Genomic DNA, 14,385 nt, shown 5'->3' with positions numbered 1-14,385 from the left:
CAAGGTTTTGGGAAGTATTTTGGGGGGAAAGACGTGTCCAAACAGCTCTTCCCCAGTAACCAGTATTAGTTTGGTGGTGGTAGCAGCCAATCCAAGGACAAAGGGTGGAATATTTTGTACCTTGGGGAAGTTTTGACCTAAGCTGATAAAGATAAGCTTAGGAGGTTTTTCATGCAGGTCCCCACATCTGTACCCTAGAGTTCAGAGTGGGGGAGGAACCTTGACATCTCCTCATACGGAAGCCGTTCCATACCCCTAATAATTTTTGTTGCCCTTTTTGGAACCTTTTCCAATTCCAATATATCTTTTTTGAGATGGGACGATCACATCTGCATGCAGTATTCAAGATGGGGGCATACCATAGATTTATATAGTGGCAATAGATATTTTCTGTTTTATTACCTATCCCTTTCTTAATGATGCCCAACATTCTGTTTGCTTTTTTGACTGCCACGGCACATTGAGTGGATGTTTTCAGAGAACTATCCACAATGACTCCAAGAACTCTTTCTTGAGTGATAACAGCTAACCCCATCATTTTATATGTATCATTGGGATTATGCTTTCCAATGTGCATCACTTTGCATTTATCAACATTAAATTTCATCTGCCATTTTGTTGCCCAGTTACTCAGTTTTGAGAGATCCTTTTGTAGCTCTTCGCAGTCTGCTTGGGACTTAACTATCTTGAGTAGTTTTGTATCATCTGTAAATTTTGCCACCTCACTGTTTACTCCTTTTTTCAGATCATTTATGAATATGTTGAATAGGCCTGGGTCCAGTACATACCCCTAGGGGGCACCACTATTTACCTCTCTCCATTCTGAAAACAGACCATTTATTCCTTCCCTTCGTTTCCTATCTTTTAACCAATTACCAATCCATGAAAGGACCTTCCCTCTTATCCCATGACAGCTTACTTTGCTTAAGAGCCTTTGGTGAGGGACCTTGTCAAAGGCTTTCTGAAAATCCAGGTTCACTACATCCACTGGATCCCCCTTGTCCACATGCTTGTTGACCCCCTCAAAGAATTCTAGTAGATTGGTGAGGCTTGATTTTCCTTTACAAAAACCATGTTGACTCTTCCCCAACAAATTATGTTCATCTATGTGTCTGACAATTTTGTTCTTTACTATAGTTTCAACCAGTTTGCCTGGTACTGAAATCAAGCTTACTGGCCTGTAATTATCCCAGTATCACCTCTGGAGCCCTTTTTAAAAATTGGTGTCACATTAGCTGTTCACCTCTTGGACCAGATCCTGTGTGCCACTTAGGACTAAATTAAGAATTGCCTCTCGTCTTGTGGGTTCCAGGACCAGCTGCTCCAAGAAGCAGTCATTTAAGGTGTCAAGAAACTTTATTTCTGCATCCCGTCTTGAGGTGACATGTACCCAGTCAATATGGGAATAGTTGAAATTTCCCATTATTATTGAGTTTTTTATTTTAATAGCCTCTCTAATCTTTGAGTATTTCACAGTCACTATCACCATCCTGGTCAGGTGGTTGGTAATATATCCCTGCCGCTATATTCAGTCTACTATTACTCAGTCTTACCCTGTATGTGTTTTGCTCTTTTGCTTAGACTGACAGGTATATGCCCTGGTTAAATATTTCCAGCTGATCTTTTCTAAGCCGGAAGCTCACCCTGGTTTGAAACAGACCTTTTGATCAGAACTGTCCCCATAGACCTGCCATACATGCTCCGATCCTTCTCAGAAACAGCCTCTCTCTACCCTCCCTTTCCAGTCACGTTAAGAATGTTTTTTTGCTGTAGTTTTTAAACAAATGAATGATTTCCCAAAGCTCAGAGAGATTCTTTTGAAGCAAGAAGCCGTGTGAGTATCCGAGCTCACCAGGCGCAAATTGGAATGATTATGGATACTCCAGGTAAAGCCTCACCAGTGCTGGGTAGAGCAGGACAATTACTTCCTTGATCTTATATACAATGCTCCTATTAACATACCCTAGAATGTGGTTAGTCTTTTTTTGCAAGTGCATCACATATTCAATTTGTGATCCACTATAACCCCTAGATCCTTTTCAACAGTACGACTGCCTAGCCAGTTACGGTTCTTTGTGTAGGGTGCATTTGATTTTTCCTTCATGCGTGAAGTACTTTGCACTTATCTTTATTGAATTTCATCTTGTTGAATTGAGACGAGTTCTCCAGTTTTTAATTTTGATCCTGTCTTCCAAAGTGCTTGCAACCCCTCCCAGCTTAGTGTCATTTGCACATTTTTATAAGCATACTCTCCACTCAGTTATCCAAGCCATTAATGAAAATATAAAATAGTACAAGTCCCAGGACTGATCCTTGTGGGATCCCACTACATCTTCCCCCCGGTTTGACAGCAAGCCATTGATAACTACTCTTTGATGAGTATAGTCTTTCAATCAGTTGTGCACCTACCTTATAGTAATTTCATCTCGGCTGCATGGCTCAGGGGACCAGTAATGAGCTGTTCAGCTTTGCACCTCTAGGTCCCTAGTTCAGATCCCTTGCAGGACTGTGCTGTTCATTTGGACTGAAGCTTGGTGGTCGCACACCAGTTCCTATGGTGGGGGTGGGGGCAGCCTCTCAAAAATGAGGCCCCCCTCTGGCAGGATGAGTAGGGAAACCAAGGATTTAAAGGACTGTGTGGACCAAACTCTATTCCCACCACTCGGTGGTGGTTTGTGGAGACTGAGGCACATTTGAAAGGCAGCATGGCTGTAGCTTGCAGAGCTACTGCATCTGTTGCTAATACAGAGGCCTCTCCAGAGCATCCAGTCTTGTATCTTTCACCAGCATGAAATTCATTCTGAGGGGGAAAACACTCGGGGACTTGCAAAGACGAAAAAGCGGTGCTAAATAAGCTCATTCTCTTCCCAGCTGTATAGATCACTGACAATGATCCATTGAGCTCCGACACGAGCCAGCTCAGCAGGACCATAAGACTTTAATGAAACAATAAAGATCACTGCATTTTCAAAATACAATGGGCAGTGAGCATTAAAAAAATTAAATGTGTTTTTAGACATCTGCTATTATTTAGTGGATTAAATAACAAGACACTGTTTACATTAGCAAAAAGAAAAGGAGGACTTGGGGCACCTTAGAGACTAACAAATTTATTTGAGCATCCAATGAAGTGAGCTGTAGCTCACGAAAGCTTGGTTAGTCTCTAAGGTGCCCCAAGTCCTCCTTTTCTTTTTGCGAATACAGACTAACATGGCTGCTATTCTGAAACCTGTTTACATTAGGTCATTGTTGCTTCTAGTGACTTTCCAAATGAGAGGAAGGGTGGCACCTTAATTAGCCTCCATTATAAGATTCTTAACTAGGGGGATTCGAATCAGGCATAGATGCATAAGGCTAAAATGTTTTCAGTATTTGAGGTGTAATGAGGAATTATCCCTTGGGACATATAATAATAATTTGAAATACTCACGCATAATTCTCAAAGTGCTTTGCTGAGCTGGGTAAATCTCATTATACCCATTTTATCAAAGGGGAAACCGAGGCACAGAGCAATTAAGTATCAGCTGTTCGAAAGTGCTCAACTAGCTCTCTTTTCGGCATGAAGATAAACTGCCAGACCTTCAAAAACACTAAGCATGTGAAAATCCAGTGATAGGGATTCCCAGGGGAGCTGTGGGGTGCTGAAAGCTTGGAAATATGGCCCCAGTTGTGAGTGTGGAACACCTGGAAATCTGATCCTCAGTAAAGCAGTGTGTGAGTGGCAGAGCCAGAAATAGAACCCACATCTCCTGGTCTGCTGTCCTACCCACGAGACCACATTGCCTCCCTGGGTATCATCTGTGTTGAGGTGGGTACGTCCAAGGTGTTCTGCACCTGAGATTGCAAAGGGTGGACAGGCAACAAGTGTCAGATTTTCAAAGCTAGGAGTTTACAGATGCTATGGTGATGAGGGTGGTACAAATGATTCCTCAGCCAAGCAGACAGTCATGCCCATTCTTTTGCATGCACCTAATTAATGCACCTGAGGGTCCCATGTAGGCACACACGTCTGGTCCTGGTTCTCACACAAGGCGAGTGAGGTATGCCCACTTAGCAACTGAGGTGCCTAACTCATGCATGGTTTTACACACTTCAATGAGGTTTGTCGAAAAGTAAGCGTCTAGATGCTGCAGCCTATCTCTGGTCCAGGAAGGCCTACCAGCTAGCACCACGCCAAAGTCTCTCTCAGGCCTTTCCCACAGGGCATGGTTTAGTAATTCAAATAAAATCTTGCAAAGTAACACAAAACACTAGTCCTCCAAACTGCACAGGCTACAGTGGCCCAGAAGCCTTTCACTCTGCACCTTTCTCACTGCTCCCAGGCCCGTCACAGCAGCTAACCTCTCTCCTGCTGCCCTCCGTCCAGTTGAGTGCTCTCAGCCCTTTCCAGGCCTCACCTAATGCCTTTCCATCTGGGTCTCATAGTCAAACAGGGCTGGCTAGCCCCAGGCTCCAAGGCCCTTAAAGGCAGACCACCCTGTTACAGAGGCACTCCCCTAATGTTGAAAAACCTGGATTCGTTTTAATCTGTATCTCCCAGTACTGACTATTTTGGGGGATGGGTGGTTGCAATGGTGGATTCTGCAAAGCTTGTCATGTGTGATTGACTCAGTCTCACTGTGGCAAAGTGACAGCACTCATTGACCTGGTAGGTCTCTTGACCTCTCTAACAGGTCTTTCCATCTTGCATTACTATGATTCTATATAAACAAAAGTTGTATGAACTCAACAGGGCTTTGAAACTGTAAATGTCAAGACTGAGCCCTATCTAAAGCCCATTGAAATCAATGGAAATATTCACATTGTCTTCAGTGGGTTTTACATCAGGCTCTACAAGAACTCTTAAAATTTTTAATCTGGCCTACTTCTTGACTTATTTTGTCAGTAAAAATGTAGATTGTTGACAGTCACGTCCTTTAGGTAGTGACATCCTCTGGACACTGGACAGCAGCTCGTCCCATCATGCCAGGAATTACTGCCTGGTAAAAGGAAAGGAGGACTTGTGGCACCTTAGAGACTAACAAATTTATTTGAGCATAAGCTTTCGTGAGCTACAGCTCACTTCATCAGATGCATTCAGTGGAAAATACAATGGGGAGATTTATATACACAGAGAACATGAAACAATGGGTGTTACCAGCTATTACCAGTGAGCTATTACCAGCAGGAGAGCGGGGGTGGGGTGGGGGAGCTTTTGTAGTAATAATCAAGGTGGGCCATTCCCAGCAGTTGACAAGAACGTCTGAGGAACAGTGGGAGTGGGGGTGGGGGGTGGGCGATAAACATGGGGAAATAGTTTTACTTTGTGTAATGACCCATCCACTCCCAGTCTCTATTCAAGCCTAAGTTAATTGTATCCAGTTTGCAAATTACTTCCAATTCAGCAGTCTTTCGTTGGAGTCTGTTTTTGAAGTTTTTTTGTTGAAGAATTGCCACTTTTAGGTGTGTAATCGAGTGACCAAAGAGATTGAAGCATTCTCCGACTGGTTTTTGAATGTTATAATTCTTGATGTCTGATTTGTGTCCATTTAAACTGGACAGTCTCTATGTAAAAGAATAAATGGACACAAATCAGATGTCTACTCCCCCCCCCACCCCGCTATCCTGCTGGTAATAGCTCACCTTAAGTGATCCCTCTCTTTACCGTGTGTATGGTAACACCCATTGTTTCATGTTCTCTGTGTATATAAATCTCCTCACTGTACTTTCCACTGAATGCATCCGATGAAGCGAGCTGTAGCTCACGAAAGCTTATGCTCAAATAAATGTTAGTCTCTAAGGTGCCACAAGTCCTCCTTTTCTTTTTGCGAATACAGACTAACACGGCTGCTACTCTGAAACATGCCTGGAAAAGGTTGTAATCCCTGGATCAATGTCAAGTTTTTCTTTTGCTTTGAATCCACAGACCAGGGTATTATTTTTAGGGGAAGTACTTACCAGGGTAAATGTCTTTCATCATGTTCACACTGGGCTGGGCTTTGTAGGCGATGGAAATCCCAACTCATAACTAGAACTGGATATTGCAAATTGTCCTCATCTTTACAATGGTGGACCAAAGCCCCTGGATCTTTGCCTGTCTGAAGCCTGGGATATTCAAAAGCCAGATCTGAGTTTTGCAGCTGGAGCCCACAGCAGGATGGTTTGGCACAGCTCTTGTTTCTCTTCTAGGGAACACAGTCTGAAATAACACTTGAACCTCCCTGTTGTCTTGACGATCCTTTATCTCCTCAGCAGCTAGTCAGCATTTTGGATTCCCCAGGCTTCTAAAACCTGCTGAATTTGCAAAGATTGTGGTGTATTGCAGCCTGCAGAATGCAAGGCCTTCCCAACTCCTTGGGGAGAAAGTTTGTTTCGGGCCTCATCAGAGGCACAACCAGAATTTTCCTAAGGAGGGGACCCAGGAGGTGCTGATTTTGGAGGGGGAGGGATCTCCCTAGAGCTAAGCATGTGATGTGGGGGTAGGTAGGTGGGGCTTCTCCTTCTAGGGACCATCCATCTCCTGGAGCCCCATCAGCCCCAGGCTCCTCCCACCTTTCCAAGCCCAGGGTTCCCACCTTGGAACTGGGGTCCCTATGCTGGATGAGTGGCCTGTACCACCCCAGCACCTCTGCATTGTGGACTTGGCCACCCCAGCAGCCGCAGAGGAATCTTAGCAGCCTGGCCTCTCTCAGCAACTCCAGGGTGGGGCGGCGCTGCTGTGGGCAGGGCCCAAAGTACACAATCCCGCACACAATGCCTGTGCCACAGAGGTGCCCAGCCATGGGAGGGAGCGGGGGCTGCCGGGGATGTGTATGTTCTTTGCAGACCCCTCTGGGGTGCAGCTCTGTGAGTTTTGAGTCCCAGGCAGACCCATCACACCCTCTGCCCCTAACCCTGATTGGAGTCTATAGCCAAGGGGGGAAGGGCCTGGGCACTCTCCCTCATTTTGCCCCTGGGCCTAGTGCGATGACATTTCAGTGAAAAGACACTATATACATCTGCCTGTCTGCAGGGGCTTCCCAGACTCCAGCGAACCTTACACTGTGAAAATCAATTTTTAAAAGGTTTTCAGCCCTCTAACGGGGTGCCCGCCCCACTCCTCGCAGACTCAGGGACGCTCCAAGCGGGCAAAACTCCCGTGCTCTTTATTTGTGTCCGTTTCCCACCACCAGTTTCCTGCTATATACAGGCTACTTACAATGGCTTGGCCTAACACAGGCCTGGTCAGCAACAGCGTAGCAGGCTCCTACCTCTCCCTGAGCCTCCTGGTCTCCACCCTCCTTGTCACTCACTGCCTGCCAGCCTTATAGCTCCTGCCTAATGAGGCTGGCAGATGCAGTCAGTGATTAGGTAAACCTAGGCTATTTACCCAGCCCCAACCCATTTCCCCTGACTGGGGCTGGGGTGTCAGGAGCTGACTGAGGCTCCCCGAGCAGTGCCCTGCCACAAGTCCTAGCTGGGCCTCTTTGGAAGAGCGGATGGCAAATAGCCACGTGACTGCTGGAGCTGCCAACAGGGGGTCAGTGGCGGGGAGGGGGACACACGGGAGAGGCAGGGTAAGAGACATTTGATTGACTGCCACCCGTGCTGTACCGAACACCTCAGTTCAGAGCCAGGTGCTGTGTGTTTTCACAGCACCTAATGCTGCGGGGGACTTGATCCTGACTGGGGCCTTTGGCGCTTACTGCCATAGAAATAAATGCTGGTAACGAGCCCCATCCTTGCTGCAAGGGCTTGGTGATGTGTCATCTCTGTTCTCGATCACGGATCGCCAACCCCATCCTCACCGCAAATACTTCCCTCTCCACTGATTGCCATCGGGCACTGGCAAGCCTCTTTCTTTCAGTGTCTGAAGAGATACCTGACACGATTGCTGCCATGAACCCAACAGCTTCGTTCCACCAGAATCCCCCTGCAACCAGGCACCCACGTTTCATATATCCACTATACCCAGCAGTGGCCCACCTTGTCGCCTATAGGGGACTGTCCTTTAGACCCGTATTTTTCTCTTTGTATAAATGCCTCATCCTCTCCATTTCCATCTCATCTTTCATTCCTGCACACTCCAGACTCCTATCCCTCGCTCCATGACAAATCTCCCACACGCACACTCTGCCTGACTCTTCCTTTGTCAACAACCCCATCTCCAACTTCCTTTCCTCAGCAAGATGCTGGAGCTGGTGGTGACCTTCTTTCCCACCTCACCGCTTTGGGTCAGCCTTTTGCCCTTATACACCCTGTCCCATTCTGGGGGGCAAGGGACAATGGCCTTCTTCTCTTGGCTCACAGATCTCTCTGTTCTCTTCCTAATGGGCTGTAACGTGGCTTCCGTTACCGTCGCTCACTCTGGGCTGCTCGAGCACCTCACACCTGATCTTGGCTCTCCAGCACTGGCTGCTCCTGGTGGTGTTGCTGGAGGTGGAATTACAGCTTCTCCTCATCCTTTCTGCTGTGGAGCCTCCCAAGGGCCAGTCTTTCCATCTTCTCTACCACATCTTCTCTTCAGCCTATCATTGTCACAGACAATAAAGCCCATTCCCCACCCTCTTCTCCATTCCTACCTTCTCTTAGTCTCCCTTCCTGTCTCCCCCATCCCTGCCCCCCATCTTTGCCCTCACTGTACCTGGCCTGCATGGCTGCCTATGTGCATTGTTACCATTTCTCTTTTCTCCTCACTTCTCCATTTCTCTTTCATGCCAATCTATTCTTTGTCTTACACTTGCTCTCTTTTGCTCCATTCACCCTCCTTTCCACCTCTTGCTTTAAATCGTTTTGTGAGAATTTATTGGGAGGGACCGACACAAAAATGAATGCCTTTGTATTGTAGCCTGCTCAGTTGAGAAATGGTCCCCTTCAGTTTCCAGAGCTTGTCTGACTGGCCAGGTTTGTGAATGCTAAATTCACCTAATGACATACCTCCCATGGGATGCCCTTGGTCCAATAAAAGCTATTACCTCACCCACCTTGTATCTCTAGCCTAGGGACGAATTCTGCTACCTCTTTGTTTGAAAACTCATTGTGGGGAGACCACCTCTTTATTTTCCCTGCAGAAGGTCCTGCATGCCTACAGTGGATGCTGCTAAGATGTCAGCATTTCCCAGTGCTTGCCACACAGTGGGTAGCTGAGCTTATCATGGTTTCCCCCTGTATTTAGGAAGGCTCCATGTTATCTCTGTAGCAAAGACTGGCAAATATGGGCTTTTTAGTGGCTTCCACAGTATAGATTGATTAAACAAATGATAAATCAGAGCAGGTAACAATTGTAATAAGGACAATAATGCCTCATCTTTATTTTTTCAAATCCTCTGAATGAAATGTTGACCTCAATTTGGCATGTGAAGGCAGACAACAAAGGCCACTGGATAAGGTCTCGTGTGAATCATGGAAAGAAATAAAGAGATTTTTATTGACCAGGAATGGCAATAAACAAACAAGGAGGAGGTAAATTTCACAGTGTGTATTACAGGTTAACAGAGAAGGAGAGGAGAAGATTAACAGAGTCTTTCATTTTCTTTTTTTATTATGTATATTTTCATTAGAAAACAACCTTAAACGGGTTGGGGTTTCTAATAAACATCAGCTCATGAAGAGCACTTAGAAGTTTCCATTTGGGATTCAGGAGAATGACAGGACAGTAACACAGTCAGCATGGTCATTCCTTGGAGCAAATCCCTCCCTCTTGACTGAGTTTTAAGCCTAACATTGCAGCCTGCAGTTCCTCCTTGGTTCCTGCTAAAAATCAGGGTTCCCAAACACACTGAAGTCTCCATAGAGAGTTTCTAATGAAGTGTTTTCATATGGGCATGCAGTTTTACTTTCATCACTTTGTGGATATCACGATTCATACAGGGCCTTATCAATGGGCTTCAGTGATTCATAAGGGGACATGTCACCCCCAGGACAGAACCCTCTTCAGTAGAGCATCAGATTGCAGCCCTCCTGAGGGCCTTCAAAGGGACTAAAATGTGATTCAGAGCAGGTGCAGAATTAGCCTATTTGTTGTAAGTATACATGAATGGGGCAGTTGGGGGGGGGAAGTGGGGGGAGGCAATGTCTTTTGCTTTCCCCCCTCTGGCTGCTCCCTTTCTTCCCTCCTCCTTAACTGGGAAAGGATGAAAGTCCTGAACTGGGTCAGTGTATTGCAATGTGCCTGCCCCTTAGCCGGGGACTTCACTGCAATAAAAAGGGGAGGTTTTTACCTCAGGGTACAGGTGTAAGCTATCCCGAGGAGTAAACACAGTGAAGACAAAGCACTTTACTGTGAGGTAAACTACCTCATGATAAAACTAAAGTGCCTTCTCTTCACTGTGTTTTTTTACCTCAGGTAGCTTATGTGCATTACCCTGAGGTACCCCCCTCCCCATTTATAGCAGTGACGACAAAGCCTAAGAGTGAAGCTGTTCCAAAGCCAGGCCCTGCCAGAGCGAGGTTCTGTTGGACACACCAGTTTAAGGGAAGTGGAGAGATGTTTGTGTCTCCATCCAGGAGAAGGAGGGCTCTCCATACCTCTTGTATCAAAGAGCTACTTTGCCATTCAGTGTCACTGATCCTCACGTTGGAGGGGCCAGTGAGGATGAGGATGTGGTGGGTGAGAGGAAGGAAGGACTAAAAACTTGTAGGATCCAGGGCAAAATTCTCCAACCACAGGTGCAGAGAAACTCCAAATTTCTCTCACGAGATCAAAGGCACAGGCAGTTGTAGGGCAGCTGGAGTTGTGCACACCGCTCTTGTTCAGGTGAAAGCTGACTCTTGAGAGCGGAGCTGGGGTAAGGAGATTTGGTGGGCTATGTAGCTATCGTCTTGTGTAGGTAGGAGAGGAGAAATCAGAGCCACCAGAACAGGCAACAGAAAATTTACAGGGGAAAAATGAAAGGCTGGGTAGTCAAGGGACTGCTGTGCTGAATGGAACTGCTCCTCTTAGAGGTAGCTCTGCAAGTGTCTTTGACCACAAAAAGGGTGGATCACATAGAGGTTGTATCCACGTTCCTGGCCCCTAAAGGCCTATGATGCTTTTGATAAAGATTGGTGCCAGGCACATGCTGTTTGTGGGGATGAATACACTCTCCCATCAGTAGAGCTTTAAGGATCTCTGACAGCACCCGTTATCGCAGTTGGGTGACACCTGGTTTTTGTAGTTACCAGTGCCCCTCTGGTGCCTGCATAAAAATATTTACTTGACTTTCATGATACTTTTGAACCACCTTGACATCACTGCACTGGATGCTGATGTGACATCATCACAAATGATGTTTTGATATCACCACCCTCCTGTGATGGCACAAGGTGAAAGGTGCACTTGCTGGTTTATAAAGCCAGCGAGCGGTGAAAGCAGCTGCCGTCATCATGGGTGAAAACACCTCGGATAGACACAGGAACACCATTGCTGGCTTTGACCACCACTCAGAGGAATTGTCTGGTCACTTGGTGGAAATCTGAGCTCTAGGAAGGCTCTGTGGCTTTGGAGGCCACCGTTGGTCAAAGACTGGGCACTGGGCAGGCAGCAAAATAAAAATAGTGTCCTTGTTTTGTTCTATACAGAAGGCCTTGGTGTGTAGCAGTAACAAAATGTAGTGAACAGTCTCTCCTTACTCCTTGGCTCCTTTTTTGTTTGTTTATTCAGTTCTCTATATTCTGAATAACATCATCTTTCTCCAGAACACTTTGAAAAGCAGGTTGTTTATAGGTAGGTAGTAAACAAGCTGAAAACAACACTCTCAATGTGGCATAGAAAAGAATCTCCCTTATTCTTTCCCCATGTTCAAGGACCCCCACCTCTTGTCAATAAACTTGTGACTTGTATGGTTCCAGGCGTTTGTGCTTTCATATCTTTGTGCTTGCTTGAGTATGGCTCAGATAATTTCAAGGGGCCTTTCGTCTATGATCCACTGCACTTCAAGACCCAAGTATCTCTCTCTCTGTCTCACACACACATTGACTGAACATTTAATCAATGATTGGCCAAGAATCCCATGCAAGGATTTCTTTTCTCCTTCTTCTGCCTACCTAGAGTAAGGTCCTGCATTGTTCTATCTACCTAATTAACTTCTGTCAAGACTTTTTTTTTTTAGGTTCAATAAACGAAACATTCTTTCACGGTTGTTTTTCTCCCCTCTCAAGAAGAGTAATAGTTTTGTAAACTTGTAATTCCGGTTCTGGAAGAAGAAACTTCATTCTCTCTTCAAAGAAGAAATTCACCCACTGACCTGGAGGTAAGTTGAATAATAAACCAAGATATTTTTGACGTTTTTGTTAACAGTGCAGAAACTTCATGGTCTTTTCTACTTGTATACAGTGTGATAGATGTCAGATCAGACACTGTTCCATCAACTACACTCACAGCACTGGAGGGAATGCTCTGGAAGCCATCAAATGGTTACTGTTGTAAAGGAAACCATTGCTTTATTCAGTATATCTCCCTTCAGCATTGAAGTGGAGGTAAATGGTCAATACAGTAGGTTCCTGCACTAGTTGTTTATCTCTGGATTCTAATGTGAGTGCTTTTGGTCACAAGTGCTGGTTTCAAAACACTACAGATATTTATCCATGTTGCAAAATCATCCTATAGTTTATGCTGTAGGTATCTCTACTCATGAGAAGCCACAGTCTGGGCAGGCAGGGTTTTGCCACATGCCAAGAGAGCTGCACTGGCAAAAGGAATTTGGCAACGGGGGAGTAGAATAGCAGGGAGTGCGTCATGAGTGGGGTTCATTGGTACTGGGGGTTAGGGTCCCCTGGCACCAACCATTAGGGCATATGCACTGCTGGCCCCAAGGGCTCAGTCCACCGGAATATTCCAGTGTTTTACATTGATTTTCCCTCACTGTGCGTAGCTGACAAATGCTAACAGGAACTGCTGGTAACATGCTGGCATTGTAATGAAATGGGAAGAGGAATTAGCTGGCTGACTGGCCTTGTGCTCTCAGCTGCAATGCAGGAGTCCTGGGTTTGACTGCTGGTCCCACCTCTCTGGATCCATGGGGTGACAGTGCTATGGAGGCAGCTTGCTTATATCCTGAGTGAAGGTGAGCTACCTCCTTGAATACTTTGTCCGCTGAGTCAGAGATGCTGCATTACGGCGTTGTGCTCTCGGTGTCGCTCACCCTGTGGTGAGCTACTCAATGCCCTACAAGACATGTGGCACGTCCACTGGAAAAAAATCAGGCCTCTCCCTTGAAAAGAGGGACCGCTGGCAACCGTACGCAGACAGCAGCCCTCAGGATGGTCTCCAGCCGATGGCTTTCTCAGCCGGAAGGAGGTTGGCTGTGATATGGGGCCTACTGGAGGAACTGGGGTTTGAAGGAATCCTCAGGGATCTGGCAAGTCTGAGGAGGTTTGTTCCTGTTTCCCTGAGTGAAAATACAGTTAGTAAAGCCAGGAAACTTATTAACTACTATTTCTTCCCCTAGAAAAGATTGGCATCAGTGTCCCTGATCCAGAATAATGCCAGAAGCACGCATCTCTTGGGACATTTGTGGCAACAGTGATGTGCTCTTCCTCAGGGCCTGGCCACAGGAGCAGGATGATACCGGTGCATCTTCAAGGCCCACCATAGAAAAGCACAGGCCTAGCGTTATTAAAGCAAGGCAAAAGGGAAATTCAGACATGTGTCTTGAGAGCCAGCCCACCAGTGCTGACATTTGAAGCGGGGAATGGAGTGTTTTATTGGCTTTCTGGGCTTCCCGACCAACTGGTCCTGTGGGAGCTGATTGGCAGCAGGAAACTATGAGTTTCAAAGTGAATATATATTGAAAAAACAAAACACAGCAAGGGCTGTGAGTCCTGACCAGAGGGGCGTCAGAAGAAGTGGAAGCCTGGACCACGGAGACCCCCTACTACAGTCTAAGTGTGTGCTTGTGCTCTGATGGGGGAGGTGGGAGGAATGGGCTTGAGGGTGGGTGTCTGGTGGAGAGACTGGAAGAGCAATGAAGGCTTGTGACCACCACCGAAATTTTGGGCAAAGAGGATAGAATTGAGAGACGTCACACAGAGCAAAACCTCTCCAAAAAGGCAGTAAGTGACCCATCAAAGCTGACAGAAAATCAGGAACAAAATGTAACAAAATGTGAATAATTTAGCAGGACCACGAATCATTTCAGACCCCTTGTCTCTCCATCAGCCACCTCTGATTGTTTCACCCTGCCATGAAGCACAAGAGCACAGGAATGCCCGATGGCGGTTTTGCCCCTACCCGCCCTCCCCCAAAACAGCTGTTGAGTTCTTTGCAAACAGCGTGATCTGAGGGAAGCAGGGCTCACTGCTTTGTAAGAATGGCATTAAAAATACAAACAAGAACTCTTTGACAACGAGGCAAAGTGAAGAGTACTTGAAAGAGAAGGCAAGATGAGCAGTGATGTGTGCGTGGGGTGATGCCAGGGAAGGGATGCCTTCCATAGAACGGCTTTGTTT

This window comes from Lepidochelys kempii, chromosome 11, assembly GCF_965140285.1.
Source record: "Lepidochelys kempii isolate rLepKem1 chromosome 11, rLepKem1.hap1, whole genome shotgun sequence".
Lineage (NCBI taxonomy): Eukaryota > Metazoa > Chordata > Testudines > Cheloniidae > Lepidochelys > Lepidochelys kempii.
The sequence above is the reverse complement of the archived record's forward strand: the minus strand, read 5'-3'. Positions refer to the sequence as shown.